A 12,551-nucleotide genomic window follows, 5' to 3' on the forward strand; every position below is an offset into this window, starting at 1 on the left:
TGGGCTCTCCCTCTGCTTTCACAGGGCTCAAACCCTGGTAGAAAAGATGATTATGTCCAACCCAGTAACGGCTGTCCTCCTCTGGCTGTTTGTCAGAATTGACATAGTTCTGCCTTGGAGCTGGATCTTCCAAGTCATCTATGAGGTATCTGCCAACCAACTTGTCATGAATGGGGTTCAGGCCACCAGCTACATCCCAGGGGTTCAGTGCTTGCCAATTCAAAAGTGGTTCCATCTGCTTGTGATCCCAGCTTGAGCGTGTCTTTTTCACCACATTCCTCAGCCTGACAGGCTGCGGGTGGTGTAGGAAAATGCTTTTGGCAGTCTTGATGCTTTCAGCCTTGTGCAGCTTCTTCTTGATCTTTGCCCTCAAGTCATGAGCGCTTCTTTTGCCTTCACGCCCCAAGAGATGCTGAGGGGGATGTGAATTTGTACTGGAACTGTCCAGGCTGCTGACATCACCCTCAGATCTCAGGGTCAGGGCAACCACAAGCGTTACACTTTCACCAATTCCCACTGAAGGCTCCTTGGGCTCGACGCTCAGCACTGGCATGCTGTTCAGCTCTCTGCCTTGTTCCATGTCCGTTATTTCTCCCCGACTCTGCAGCAGAGTTGTGTGACCTGGAGAACAGCAAGAGAACAGATCAGCAGCTGGGCACAAACACAGGCTCAGAGGTTACCCCAAGCAGTAGGAGCTCATCTCAAGGCCAGGGAGCGCAAGAGAAGAGTGGAGGATGTGTCGTGGTGAGGAGGAGAGCCCTTCAATCCATGCCATTATCCCCTTGGGGCAGAGCAGCGAGCTGGTTCTTTCCTGGTGTCTCCTGGGGTTCTCTGTGGATGGGACAGAAACATCCCAGGGGAATGGGATTGCTGTCAGAGAGGTTCCCACAGCTCCAGATGAGCAGGCTTGGCTTGCTCTGCAGGAGCCGGTGAAGAGGCAGAGACCCCAGAGGAAAGATCAGCACTGCAAGGGGGGCACACACTGGCAGGGGAGGAATGCCCAGGGACTCCTTCGCTCTGGGGCCATTGCCAAGAGCAGCAGCTGAAGCTGTCAGAGCATGAAAAACTTCCTCAAGGGGACCAGAGCTGTGGGACTGTGCTGGGGGAAACCTGGGGCTGAGGCAGTGAGAGAAGCGAGCTCCCTGGGGCCCTTGCAAGCCTGGCTGTCTCTGTTTGCAGAAGGGCAGCCTGGCCCTGCTGTGCACAGCATGTGCTGTGCCCTGTGCCCAGCTAGAGCAGGACGGGGCTTTGCTGCCCCTGCACAGGCCAAGCGGGGCATGACGGTGCTTGGTGTTCACCCTGCAGAGCACATCAGGGGCCCTGCCCTTTGCCCTGCAGTGGGCACTGGGGTGGCGCAGAAACCAGGCTGTTAGGGCAATTAGGGGCCTTTATGGGCAGACCTCGCCTTCCAGCACCAGGGAAGGGCACGGGGCATTCCTGCTTTCCTTGCCTGGGGCCATGGTGCGGGCAGGAAATGGGTAGGTTTGGTGGGCCCAGTGAGCTGTTCCTTCTCCAGACAGTATGTGACACACAAGATATGTACAATCACCAGGAACTTTCCTACCCAAGGTGTTGTGTCCAAGGCCTGTACTGAGAGGGCAGATCAGCACGCCCCAGCACGGGGCAGTGCTGCAGCATCTGCCCAGGCTCAGGAGAAGGGGCAGATTGGAGCTCCCCCAGCCCCTCCGCACACTCACTGCACTGCGGGGCGCTGGTGCTGCACAGCTTCTGGCACAGGAACTGGATGGTCCTGCAGGGGCTCTCGGGCAGGGGACGCTCCTGGCACAGGCAGCAGGCCGCCTCCTTGGGCACTTGGCTGCAGACAAGAGGGGATTCTTGGAGGAACACCTGGCCATCCAGTGCATGGCTCAGAGCCCAACTCAGGGAACACACCCATACCACGCGTGGGGCTTGTGCCTCACTGTGGGCCACCGCTCTGGGAAAGGGCCCTGACTCCCAAGGCAAAACATTAAAAAGGGGATTTTATCCTGGAAAGTAGAATTGCACCCCAAATACCACCTAACACAGAAATGCACCCGCCTGGAGTTCAAACTCCCCTTTGAGCAGCCTGCAGCAAGTCAGGCCCAAGGTGAGATTCTGCCTCTGAGTTGGTGAGCTTTGGCACTTTGCCCAGGAGGAAACAGCAGCTCTTGAGCTTACTGGGCTTGTTCTGGTTTTGTGGCACACGGATTTGTTTCCCAAGCAGAGCCCCTGTCCCACCACTCTGGGCCTGCTGGTGTCTGGGGCCCAGTCCCACACACTCACAGGGTTTCCAAGCTCACTGTGGTCTGCAGCAGCTGTAGCAGCGTCTGCGATTTCACTTGGGTGGCACTCAGGTCTCTGCAAACGTTGGAAAGAGGTGATGAAACTCTCTGGTGACATTGCCACAACTCTGCTCTCAGAGCAAGCCCAGGGCCCTGATGAAGGTGGTACTGTTGGCAGAGGCATCCATTTCTGCCTGCTCCAAGAGAAGCCAGGCAAGTTGTGGCTCCAGCAGACCCAGGCTGGCCAAGAGGAGGATGTGCTCCTGCACCACTTGTGCTGCTTTCCTGAGAACAGGGCACTGCAGAGAGACACAGCTCTCTGTGCATCTGCTCCAAATGAGCCAGTACTTACAGAGAGCTCACTGAGGGCAGCTTGAAGAAGGCAGCATCATCAATGACAGCCAGCGGGTTGTGGCTGAGGATCCTGAGAAACAACAGAGCTCTGTCAGGGCTGATGGCAAGGATGTGAGCTGCCTGTGCCAGTATATGGGCAAGGCCTGGCTGCACTCAAGGAAGCCTTGCAGGGGAGGAGCAGGGCAGGGGAAAGGGCCTTTGCCGCTGCACACTCCTGGTGCTCCCTGGCTGACATCCACAGTTGGAATCAGGACTTTGACAAGGGCAAATCTGCTCTTGCCCACTGACCCTGCAGAGACCCTGCAGAGACTCGCCCTGCCGTGCCTTTAGCCCCGGTGCCACTTACAGCTCCTGGAGGAACTGCATCCCATGCCAGGCCTGGAAAGTGTCACTGCGGATCTGTGTGAGGCCATTCCAGGAGAGATTTCTGGGGAAAGAGGAGGTCACACAAAGCAATCAGGCCTGCCCTACAGAGAGAGGGGGCAAAGAAGGAGCCCTTTGCAGGAATGGTGCTAATCCAAGGTGGAAGAGGGAGGAAACTGCTGCTTTCTCAGCGTTTGGAGCCCGAACAGGAGGGCAAGTGAAGGGCACACGTGCTGACTCTATTTCTGTTCCAGGATGCAGCCAAGGCTGCAAGAAGTGGCTGCTCTGATGGCTGTGTGTGGACAACCCCGCTGGGCTCTGTCCCCTGGCGTGGCCGCCCAGCCATTGGCATTGACCTCTGCAGCTCAGCTGGGCTCTGGGCAGGGCAGATTTAGGAACTGTGGGGAAAACAACAGCAGCATTTTCCCACACAGGAGGGATGCCCATGGAAAGACTGAGCTAAAACCACCAGAGAGAAACTTGATCACTCACAGAGACTTCAGGAAAGGCAGTGGCTCAAATGCCCGTTCCTCAATGGACAGGATCTCATTGCAGGACAAATCCCTGTTCCAGGTACAACAACAAATGTCACTTCCATTTGCCCTGTTGGTTTTACCTGCCTCTGCAGCCTGGATCCCAGGAGGGACAAAGGCCACGTGCCCGTGCCTGGGCTGAGCAGCAGGGCCCCAGGCAGGGGCAGGCAGGAGCCCCCCGTGTGGGCAGGGCACGGTGCTTACAGGTGCTTCAGCAGGAACAGCCCCTCCAGGGAATGCCTCTTCACTGCCCGCAGCTCATTGTCCCTGAGCACTCTGCAAGGGGACACAGGGACATTGTGACAGCGCCCACAGCCCAGCAGCAATTGGGATTCTCATGGGAAAATCTCCTGCAGCAGCTTGACTGAAGCATCTCTTTGGGGCACCGCTGCAGGGACCGTCCCCACTCCTGGCCCCAGCAGGCCCTTGCTCCTGGCCGGCTGACGCTGACCACAGCTTGATCCCTGGGCAGACAGACACGGGGATGATTCCCTGGCTGCAAGAGACTCTTGGCAATTCTTGCCATGCTGGGAAGCTGTGGCGATTCACACCCCTCCTGGCAGAGCAGCCAAGCTTGGAATTCCAGTGAAAGCGGGTGGTGTGGGGGCTGCTGCTCCAACCCCAGACCAAAGGATGCAAACTGCCCACACTCCTGACATTTGAAATGCGGCAGGGCACTTACAAGGTCTCAGTCCATGGGTAGTGCTTCCACGCTCGTTTTCCAACATCGGCAATGGAGTTGCCAGTGAAATCTCTGCAAAGAAACAAAAGCCCCGGTCCCCCCTCAGGGAAGCCCATTTCCCTGCCTTTCGGCTGCTGAGCTGGAATTGGGCTTTGTCTGGAGAAGGCGCAGCGTGCCCAGCCTGGCTTCACCTGGCTCATGCTGAGCTCAGGCCCCCAAACCCCCCCTGTCTCCGGCCAGGGAGTGCCCCGGGTGTCCCAGGTGGGGTTTGCAGAGCCAGGGAGCCGAGGAGGGGCAGCTGCAGGGCTCTGAGGGGCCACGGCACTCACAGGAAGGTCAGGGCTCGGCGGCGGCTGCCCGGGGGCACGGTGGCCAGGCCGGCGTGGCCGCAGTTCAGCCGCCCACGGCCTGGGCAGTGGCAGGGCTCTGGGCAGAGCTCCTTGCCCACTGCTGGCGAGGGGGCCACTGCCAGCAGCAGGGCCAGCAGGAGCAGAGCGCGCACCAGACGCATCTCCAGGCCCATGGCGAGGCAGGACTGGCTGCAGTCACCTGGGACGCAGACCTGAACTGCAGCTGTGGCAGCTCCTGTGTCACAGTGCTGCTGCCAATGTCACAATGGTCCTTCTGATGACACTCTAGCAATGCTCTTGTCGCCGGGATGGTGCTTGGCATCAGAGCTCGCAGCAAAGCGCAGTTCAGGCCATGCTGTCACCAAATGACTCTGTCTCAGAGCCATCAATCTGCAGAGTCATGGAATGGATGGGCTTGGAAGGGGCCTTAAAGCCCGTCCGGTTTCACCCCTGCCATGGCAGCAGGGGCACCTTCCACTATCCCAGGGTGCTCCAAGCCCTGTCCAACCCGGCCTTGGACACTGCCAGGGATCCAGGGGCAGCCACAGCTGCTCTGGGCGCCCTGATCCAGGGCCTGTTCACCCTCCCAGGGAAGGATTTCTCCTGAACAGGGGATCTAAGCCTGTCCTGTGTCACAGTGGAGCCATTCCTATCTGTATTGGGTTGGTGTGGACCCTTTTTGGCACGGCTTTGGGGTTACAGTTGCTGTTGAAATTTCTTTTGCTTCTCATTATCCTGCTCTGATTTTATGGGCAATAAAAGTAATGAATATCCCCATGTTCCGTCCGTGGTGTCCGTGACCGTGACCGGGGCGGGATCTCTCCCTCCCTTTCTGTGAACTCATGAGCCTTTCGCTGTCCTTTTTCTCCTCTCCACTTGTGCGGAGCGCTGAGAGCGCCTTTGGTGGGCAGGCGGCAGGCAGGCAGGGCCAAAGGCCGCCTGGCGCTGGGAGGGCTCGGGGAGCTTGCCGAAAGGCGGGCAGTGTGGGCATGGCCGCCGGCAGAGGCTGAGGGAGCCGCAGCGGCAATGGCGGGAAGCGCCGGGAGCCTGAGGGGCGGCAGCTCCGCCTGAGCGCGCCGGCCCCGGCAGCGAGCGCCGTGAAAAGGGAGCCGCGGGCAGCTCGGGCAAGGCCGGCACGGCCCCGCAAGCAGCGGCCAGAGAGGCGGCCCGGCCCGGCCGGGAAGCGCGGCCGCTCCGCCGCGCGGACAGCTCCGGCTCCGGGCAGCGGCACCGGCAGGGGCCGGCCCGGCCTGAGGGGAAACGCGCGGGCCAACAGCTCGGGCCGGGGCGGCTGCGGCAGCGCTTGGGCCAAGGCGGCCTCCAGTCCTGGGCATGGAGTCACGAAGATTCCTTCTGTTAGAAGCTGCTGGAAGCTTCCAGCTTCCACATGTCCACCAGAACCAATCCCTGATGGCTCCTAACGGTGGATGTCCACCCTGGAGCCCACTGGCATTGGCTCTGCCGGACGTGACAGAAGGTTCTGGCACCTTCTCAAGGCTGGCCCAATTAGAAATGGCCATTACACCTCTGTGGTAGCAGATTTCAGAAGAAAGCAAAATCAAGTTGTGACACAGTTATAATTTGGACTAGAGAAAAGCAGGAGTGAGCACATGTGAGGAGAACCACCTGCAGGCTCCACGGGCACTGCAGACTGAGGCTGAGGAGATGCTCCAGGCTCCAGAGCCGAGATTCCTCTGCAGGCAGTGGGGAGACCATGGTGGGGCAGCAGTGCTGCTGCAGCCCGCAGGGATGCACGGGGCAGCAGAGATTCACCTGCATGCTGTGGAGGGGCCCTGCAGCAGAGCAGCTGGATGCCTGCAGGAGGCTGTGATCCTGTGGGAGAGCTGTGGAGAGAGGGGCCCTGCTCCCAGGCTGGAGCAGCCTGTCCTTGCAGGACTGCACCTGTGGGAGAGTGACCCATGCCGCAGCAGCTCTGGGAGGAACGTTGCCTGTGGGACGGACTGATGCTGCAGAAGTTTGCAGTGAGCTGCTGTTGGTGGGATGGAGCCACATGGGAGAAGTTCCTGGAGAACTGTCTCTCATGGGAGGAGCCCCGTGGTGCAGCAGGGTGATAGATCTGCTCTCTGAGTGCAGGGGAATTACTCCCATTCCCTGTCTCCTTGTGCTGCTGGTGTAGGCAATAGTGCTGGGAAGGAGGGAGGGGTGAGGGGAAGGTGTTTTTAAGGGCTTCTTTTATTTCTCATTATCCTGCTCTGATTGTGTTAGTAATAAATTCATTTAATATTATTAAGTCGAACCTGTTTTGTACTTGATGGTATTTGATGAGTGTTATCTCCTGGTCTTTAACTCATGATCCTTCGTTAAATTTCCTCCCGTCTGTGCAGCTGCAGAGAGGAGCGAGTGAGCAGCTTTGGGAGTGACCGGCATCTGGCTGGGGTCAACCCACAACAATCTCAAACTGAATTTGGCCAAATCCATAAGGGGGATCAGAAACTGCTTTTACAAATACAACAGGAACACCAGGAGGAACAAGAAGAAACTTTATTTCTACTGAATGCGGGGGGAAACATTGCCACAAGGCATGAGGAAAACCCTGAGATGCCTCCTCTGGGTGTCCAGAGCTTGTGCTTGCCTGCAGCACCCTCCGGCCTTCCCTCAGCAAGGGCAGCAAGAAAATAACAGCCAAGGAAAAAGAATCCAAGGAAAAAAGAACAACCAATGAAACAGCATCCATGGAAATAACAACAACCAAGGAAACAGCATCCATGGAAATAACAGCAACCAATGAAACGGCATCCAAGGAGAGCCTCAGCTAAAATGGGAAGTGAAGAATTGCTGGCATCCCAGTAACTTTTAGGGAGTCTTCCACCTTAGTTCTTCACACTATGCCTCTTCCTGGGATGCTTATCTATGGGATTGATAGGCATCCCTGAGGCACTGAAGCCATGGCAATTCCGACTTCCTGAACAGAGAACAGCACAGGGAAGAACTTTGAACGGACTGGGAACAGAGGAAACTCAGAGAGGCGCTATTTGGCCTTTTCTGTTCTACATTTTGTGCCTCCTCGTTATCCTTCCTCCATCTCTGTCGCAGTTTTACACAGAACCTGAAAAAAACAGAAAGGGAAAATAGGGTTAAAGAGAGAAGGCAGCTGGTGATGGAGGCTGTGGGCAACCGGGCTGCCTGTGCTCTGGCCTGTGTGGGCAGCAGCCGCTGGAGGAGTTGGGAAGGGGCATTTCCAACGCTGCAAAGCAATGGAGTGAGCGAGGTGAATGGGGACAAAAAGGCTTCTGGCCATCCCATGCCCAGAGCTCCCGGCTCCCGCTCCGTGAGCAGGGAGGTCTGGCCAGGGAGGGCTGCAGCAGGTGCCAGCACCTCTCCCTGCTCGGGGCTGTGCCAGCCGGGCCCAAGGAAGATGGGGAGCCCCGGCAGGGATGGCAATGGCTGGCAATGCAGAGAATGAGCCCTGCATGCAAAAGGCAAGTGGAGAGGATGGGAGTGAGTTCTTCAGCAGCCACTGTGGGGAGGGAGTGGGGAGAAATAGGGCAGAGCCATCAGCAGAGGAGACTGTTCTGGGAACACAGAGGTATTGCTGGTGCTCACAGAAACTCGGGAGCACACCGGACATCCATCCCAGCACTGGCGTGGCAAGGGCTGGTAGGGCTGGGAGCCCCCGGCCGTGCCCAGCGCTGCCGCTCAGGAGCCGCTCGCCTGGGGCTGCCCCAAACGCGACGTGTTGGAAACACATCCGGGAGAGTCCTGGGAAGCGGCTCCTGCGCGGGTGCGGGGCCCCAGGAGGAGCTGCTCTGCACAGGCAAGACTCTTGGTGGCACAGCAGTGGCAGGGGCAGGGAGCAGTTACCTTGTCAGACACAAATTCCCGGTGTCGCGGGTTTGGGAGTCAAGTTCACAACGTTGAGAGCGCTTCTGGGGAAGGAAAATGGGAGATTTGCAACATCAGTTTTCCTGTAATATTCTGCCAAACAGGAGAGGGCAAAAGCTCTCATTGCTGTGTGGCTGAAGGCAGCGGAGCAAAGCAAAGCTGGAGAGAGCCGGGACAGAAGGCAGGACAAGCTTCCCTGAGGCAGGCTGGACCCTGCTGAGCTGGCTGCTGTGGATGCTGCCATAAACTCCAGGCTTGGAACAACATCTCCTGTGGTAGCCAGCACATGCAGGGCCATCTGCAGTGGCACATGGGGCTTTGTCCCCTGGGCACTCCAGCTGCAAGGCAGACAGCTCCATGTCAAACAAGAAATTGCCTTACGTGGAAGATGCACTTCAGGATCAGGAAAGCGAAGATGAAGAAAATCAGCAAAAGCACAAACGTGACCACGTACACCACAACTTCTAGTTTGCGCTGTGAGGAAAGAAAGATCACAGGGGTAAGAGGATTGATCCTTCCATTCTCCTTTGCCCAGAAGGACACGTGCAGCAGTGCCCAGCAGCTCTCCTACCTTCCGTGTGAGTCCCTTGCCATTCCCCGAGTCCATATGAATGATCATGTTCTCTTGCAGACGACACTGGCCCATGGGATCATAGGCTCCCTGGTTCTCTTGCCTCTCAGTGAGCAGCTTTAGAAGCAGCCTGGTCTTCATGACCATCCTGGCACAGGCGTGCTTGAGCTGGGGCAGGCTGCAGTCCCTGTTCAGGGCTCGCTCCACGTGGGCCATGAATGCTCGCAGGCCTTTGTGTGCCTCCTGCAGCAGGCGGTGATGACCAAGGTTGGTTTCCCGTCCTTTTGGAACTGGCGCAAGGTCTGGACTTTGGGGCCTCACAGGTTTGTTGAGGAACATGGAGTCTTCCTCCTGTGTGGTGTCAGGCATCATCAGGAGGTGCCTGCCTATAGAGGAATGCTTCTCTCCAGCTGTGGCTGTTCCTCTCCTGCTCGCAGCGGGGCGGCTCCCAATCAACAGGTCAGAGAGAAAATCCAGATTCTTGTTTAGACGCTGGTCAGATCTGGACCTTCGCTGCATTTTCACAGGTTGTGAAACCTGGTAGAAAAGATGATTATATCCAACCCTGTACCAGCTGTCCTTCTTCTTGTGCCATTTGTGTGTCTTCACGTGGTACTTGCTGGCAGCTGGATCTTCCTTCTCCTCATCTCTGAGCTGTGCGGACATGAAGGTATCGTCGCCACTTTCTAATTCACCAGCTACCGCTGAATGCTTTGATCCTTGCCGGTATAAATGTGGCTCTATTTTCTCCTGCTGCCAGCTTGAGGGTGTCTTTTTCACCACATTGCTTTTGGCAGTCTTGATGCTTTCAGCCTTGTGCAGCTTCTTCTTGACCTTGGCCCTCAGGTCATGAGCGCTTCTTTTGCCTTCATTCCCCAAGAGATGCTGAGGGAGATGTGAATTTGTTCTGGAACTGTCCAGGCTGCTGACATCACCCTCAGATCTCAGGATCAGGGCAACCACAAGCGTCACACTTTCACCATCTCCCACTGAAGGCTCCTTGGGCTCGACGCTCAGCACTGGCATGCTGTTCAGCTCTCTGCCTTGTTCCATGTCCATTATTTCTCCTCGAGTCTGTAGAAGAGTTGTGTGATCTGGAGAACAGCAAGAGAGCAGATCAGCAGCTGGGCACAAACACAGGCTCAGAGGTTACCCCAAGCAGTAGGAGCTCATCTCAAGGCCAGGGAGCGCAAGAGAAGAGTGGAGGATGTGTCGTGGTGAGGAGGAGAGCCCTTCAATCCATGCCATTATGCCCTTGGGGCAGAGCAGCGAGCTGGTTCTTTCCTGGTGTCTCCTGGGGCTCTCTTTGGATGGGACAGAAACATCGCAGGGGAATGGGATTGCTGTCAGAGAGGTTCCCACAGCTCCAGATGAGCAGGCTTGGCTTGCTCTGCAGGAGCCGGTGAAGAGGCAGAGACCCCAGAGGAAAGATCAGCACTGCAAGGGGGGCACACACTGGCAGGGGAGGAATAATGCCCAGGGACTCCTTTGCTCAGGGGCCATTGCCAAGAGCAGCAGCTGAAGCTGTCAGAGCATGAAAAACTTCCTCAAGGGCACCAGAGCTGTGGGACTGTGCTGTGGGAAACCTGGGGCTGAGGCAGTGAGAGAAGCGAGCTCCCTGGGGCCCTTGCAAACCTGGCTGTCTCTGTTTGCAGAAGGGCAGCCTGGCCCTGCTGTGCACAGCATGTGCTGTGCCCTGTGCCCAGCTAGAGCAGGACGGGGCTTTGCTGCCCCTGCACAGGCCAAGCGGGGCATGACGGTGCTTGGTGTTCACCCTGCAGAGCACATCAGGGGCCCTGCCCTTTGCCCTGCAGTGGGCACTGGGGTGGCACAGAAACCAGGCTGTTAGGGCAATTTGGGGCCTTTATGGGCAGACCTTGCCTTCCAGCACCAGGGAAGGGCACGGGGCATTCCTGCTCTCCTTGCCTGGGGCCATGGTGGGGGCAGAAAATGGGCAGGTTTGGTGGGCCCAGTGAGCTGTTCCTTCTCTAGACAGTATGTGACACACAAGATATGTACAATCACCAGGAACTTTCCATCCCAAGGTGCTGTGTCCAAGGCCTGTACTGCAAGGGCAGATCAGCACGCCCCAGCACGGGGCAATGCTGCAGCATCTGCCCAGGCTCAGGAGAAGGGGCAGATTGGAGCTCCCCCAGCCCCTCCGCACACTCACCGCACTGCGGAGCGCTGGTGCTGCACAGCTTCTGGCACAGGAACTGGATGGTCCTGCAGGGGCTCTCGGGCAGGGGACGCTCCTGGCACAGGCAGCAGGCCGCCTCCTTGGGCACTTGGCTGCAGACAAGAGGGGATTCTTGGAGGAACGCCCGGCCACCCTGTGCATGGCTCAGAGCCCAACTCAGGGAACACACCCATTCCACACATGGGGCTGGTGCCTCACTGTGTGCCACAGCTCTGGGAAAGGGCCCTGACTCCCAAGGCAAAACATTAAAAAGGGGATTTTATCCTGGAAAGTAGAATTGCACCCCAAATACCACCTAACACAGAAATGCACCCGCCTGGAGTTCAAACTCCCCTTTGAGCAGCCTGCAGCAAGTCACCCCAAAGGTGAGATTCTGCCTCTGAGCTGGTGAGCTTTGGCACTTGCCCAGAAGGAAACAGCAGCTCTTGAGCTTACTGGGCTTGTTCTGGTTTTGTGGCACACGGATTTGTTTCCCAAGCAGAGCCCCTGTCCCACCACTCTGGGCCTGCTGGCGGCTGGGGCCCAGTCCCACACACTCACAGGGTTTCCAAGCTCACTGTGGTCTGCAGCAGCTGCAGCAGCGTCTGCGAGTTCACTTGGGTGGCACTCAGGTCTCTGCAAACATTGGAAAGAGCTGATGAAACTCTCTGGTGACATTGCCACAACTCTGCTCTCAGGGCAAGCCCAGGGCCCTGATGAAGGTGGTGCTGTTGGCAGAGGCATCCACTTCTGCCTGCTCCAAGTGAAGCCAGGCAAGTTGTGGCTCCAGCAGACCCAGGCTGGCCAAGAGGAGGATGTGCTCCTGCACCACTTGTGCTGCTTTCCTGAGAACAGGGCACTGCAGAGAGACACAGCTCTCTGTGCATCTGCTCCAAATGAGCCAATACTTACAGAGAGCTCACTGAGGGCAGCTTGAAGAAGGCAGCATCATCAATGACGGCCAGCGGGTTGTGGCTGAGGATCCTGAGAAACAACAGAGCTCTGTCAGGGCTGATGGCAAGGATGTGAGCTGGCTGTGCCGGGTACGTGGGCAAGGCCTGGCTGCACTCAAGGAAGCCTTGCAGGGGAGGAGCAGGGCAGGGGAAAGGGCCTTTGCAGCGGCACACTCCTGGTGCTCCCTGGCTGACATCCACAGTTGGAATCAGGACTTTGCCAAGGGCAAATCTGCTCTTGCCCACTGACCCTGCAGAGACCCTGCAGAGACTCGCCCTGCCGTGCCTTTAGCCCCGGTGCCACTTACAGCTCCTGGAGGAACTGCATCCCATGCCAGGCCTGGAAAGTGTCACTGCGGATCTGTGTGAGGCCATTCCAGGAGAGATTTCTGGGGAAAGAGGAGGTCACACAAAGCAATCAGGCCTGCCCTACAGAGAGAGGGAGCAAAGAAGGAGCCC

The sequence above is a fragment of the Melozone crissalis genome, unplaced genomic scaffold (assembly GCF_028551555.1).
Source record: "Melozone crissalis strain CALT ecotype California unplaced genomic scaffold, PUWL_Pcris_2 ptg000032l_1, whole genome shotgun sequence".
NCBI lineage: Eukaryota > Metazoa > Chordata > Aves > Passeriformes > Passerellidae > Melozone > Melozone crissalis.